At 53.9% G+C, this 3,383-nt stretch overlaps 1 pseudogene; it reads left to right on the forward strand.

Annotated features, from left to right (window-relative positions):
- The first annotated feature begins 629 nt into the window (after window positions 1–629).
- The window catches only part of LOC116461840 (tubulin beta-8 chain-like), a 17,745-nt pseudogene continuing 14,991 nt past the window's right edge, over window positions 630–3,383 (forward strand).

The following is a 3,383-nucleotide window of genomic DNA, read 5'->3' on the forward strand; positions in this document are numbered from 1 at the left end:
ATTCAATATTGCCTTCACTCTCCGTGGAGACTGCAGTCCTCTGGAAAGGTGAAAGGGCTAATCCTACTCTAAAGAAGACTCTCGCTAAATCAGAGGCCTATCTCTAACACCCATAGCTGACTGCGGGTTTGAACTGCTCCAAAGTAAAACTTATAATTAAGTCCTGCTGAGTTAACATACGGAAGGCCTTTCCTAACCACAGCTCTAATAGATGAAAAGACTCATCAATTAAAAAAAGTGTCCTCAATCTAGGACAGGTGCAAAGGCACTCTGAATATGTAAGAAAGAGTCTTCCCTTGCCACATGGGAGGAAAATTCAGTTTCAGCTCAGCTAGGGATTTAGTCTTCCTAAACACATGGAAGGAAGTTCTCCAGCTGAACAGATTTCCCCAACGTGGAAAGGACCACAGCAAGGACACCTGAGCTCTCCAACAGATGTTCACCGCCAAAGGATTCACATGTGGGTACACCTGTGTGGAAGTAAAGCTGTTGCTTATTCTGGGAGCCCAATCCGAGGCTGAGGGAGGGGGATGTGGGGCTATTTCAGCATTGATGGAAGGCGGGCTGGTTAGCTGCGCATCTGCTCCTCCTTCTCGTGTTTCTCCTGCTGCCCTAATCTTGCCTTGGCCATGAGGGAGATTGTGCTCACGCAGACCGGGCAGTGTGGGAACCAGATTGGCAAGAAGGTTGGCAGCTGGGGCTCTAAGGGCCCAGCCCGGGCCTGCCGGGTGGCCAGGGAAGGTGTTGGCAGTGGCGGGGTGGCGCCCCTGCATTGCGGCCCTTGGGATCCCTGCCGGTTACCTGGTGGAACTGGGCGGCTGGTGAGGCGGCCGGGGTGGACCCCAGGGACACGGCGGCCTAGGGATGGGGGTGTGGATGAGGGTGGGGGTGGGAGAGCGGCAGGGGCGCCTCTGTGACTCAGCCTTAGCCTGTCTGGCCCCTCCCATCTCTGGCAGTTCTGGGAGGTGATCTCTGATGAACATGCCATCGACTACCACTGGCACCTACCACGAGGACAGCCACCTGCAGCTGGAGTGCATCAATGTGTACTACAACGAGGCCAGCAGTGAGAACCCCGTCCTTCCCCCACCGCCCTGCTGGGAATGGGGCCCTCCCCTCACTCATGCCTTCCCGCCCCACTCAGGTGGCATGTACGTGCCCCGCGCTGTGCTCGTGGATCTGGAGACGGGCACCAAGGACTGTGTGCTCTTGGAGCCCTTCGGGCAGATCTTCAGGCCAGACAACTTCATCTTCGGCGAGCTGCGGTGGAGGACTGGGGTGTGGCTTCTTAGCCAGGGCAGCTCAAAATCTAGGAGTACCCCAAGGTCATCGCTGTGGGAACTGTGGAGCCCGGGACCTTGAACACCTCCTATCCTCTGAGTTGAGTCGCTCAATCTGCCACTTCTAGGCGGGCTTTGGGAGGAAGGCCCAGGCATCTCAAGGTGAGGAGCTACTGATGTAAACTCCTTGCAGGGAGCTGGGCTAGGGCCATGGCTACGCCTTCCTTGAAAATGGGCAGGAGCTGCCTGCAGCGAGGTCTGTTAGCCTGTCTCAGGTTTGATTCCTGACTTAATTCCTAACAGGGGAAGCTACTGTCATGCAACTCTTGGGGAGGGGATTTCATTTGCTCCACCTGCAGGGCGAATGGTGCTTTCGCCTCACCCATGACACTTGGCCCTTTTTGCTTTATGGTGGTGACCACCGCTGACCGTATACCTGGCCGTCGAGTGACTGGCTGTACTGTCTTACAGGTCAAAGTGGGGCCAAAAAACAACTGGGCCAAGGGATACTATACAGAAAGCGTGGAGCTGATGGAGTCAGTGAAGGAAGTTGTCAGAAAGGAGGCTGAGAGCTGTGACTGCCTGCAGGGTTTCCAGCTGACCCACTCCCTGGGTGGGGGGACTGGGTCTGGGATGGATACCCTTCTCATTAATAAGATCTGGGAGGAGTATCCAGACAGAATGATAAACACATTTAGTATTCTGCCCTTGCCCAAGGTGTCAGACGCCGTGGTAGAGCCCTATAATGCCATCCTCTCAGTCCACCAGCTCATAGAAAATGCGGATGAGACCTTTTGCATAGGTAATAAAGCACTATATGACATATGTTCCAGGACCCTAGAACTGCCTGCATCCACCTATGGTGACTTGAACCACCTGGTGTCTGTTACCATGAGTGGGGTCACCATGTGCCTGCGCTTCCCAGGCCAGCTGAATGCTGACCTGCAGAAGCTGGCCGTGAATATTGTCCCATTTCCCCGGCTGCATTTCTTCATGCCTGGCTTTGCCCCACTGACCAGCCGGGGCAGCCAGCAGTACTGGGTCTTGACCGTGGTTGAGCTTACCCAGCAGATGTTTGATGCTAAGAACATGATGGTTGCATGTGACCCCCCCCCCCCCCGTCATGGCAGCTACCTAATGGCGGCTGCCATTTTCATGGGTTGCATGCCCATGAGGGAGGTGGATGAACAAATGTTGAACATTCAAAATAAGAACAGCAGCTACTTTGCTTACTGGCTCCCCAACAACGTAAAAACAGCTGTCTGTGACATCCCACCGCGGGGGCTAAAAATGTCAGCCACCTTCATTGGGAATAATACGGCCATCCAGGAACTCTTCAAGCGTGTCTCAGAGCAGTTTACAGCAATGTTCAGGCGCAAGGCCTTCCTCCACTGGTACACGGGCGAGGGCGTGGATGAGACTGAATTCGCCGAGGCTGAGAGCAACATAAATGACCTGGTGTCTGAATATCAGCAACATCAGGATGCCAAGGCCAAGGAGGAGGAGGAGTTTGAAGAGTATGCTGAGGAGGAGGTGGCCTAGAACTTTCCTTTTCTAGGTAAAGTTGTGAAACTGTGTGGATTCTTTACTGTGTTCTGACAGCTATGTGTCACTATGCAGTTGTTCATTTGTGTCTTCACCTCTCCTCCTGCTGCATTTTAAAGCACTTTTATAGCATGCGGTTTTGCCTAACAAGGTATTCTCATAGCATCTGGTTTCACCTCCAACTTCTTTCTATGGGCCCTCTGGCTACTGCTGCCAGATGCGCATAGTTGTCCTGCAAGGCTGAAGCTGTCTGGGCTTATCACGTGCCCAGGAACAAGCATTCCAGTGGCTCCAAGAGGGGTCGGCATGGGCTGTGGACATGGCAGGCAGGCGTCACATGAACTTGGGGATGCTTGGGCCTTGGGCAGCAACGTGGTGGAAAACCTGTTCCTGAAGGAAGCCTTGGCTTGTCCCATGTGCCAAACTTCTAGGGGACCAGCTGGCCCTCTGTTTCTGGAATTTTAAAAGGGGTCAGTGACCCTCGTGGACAATGTCCCCAAAGTCCCATCTTGGGGTAGGAATGTGGTCAGACAGCTGGCTCTGAACCAGCAATGAGGG

The sequence above is a fragment of the Hylobates moloch genome, unplaced genomic scaffold (genome assembly GCF_009828535.3).
Source record: "Hylobates moloch isolate HMO894 unplaced genomic scaffold, HMol_V3 SCAFFOLD_22, whole genome shotgun sequence".
NCBI lineage: Eukaryota > Metazoa > Chordata > Mammalia > Primates > Hylobatidae > Hylobates > Hylobates moloch.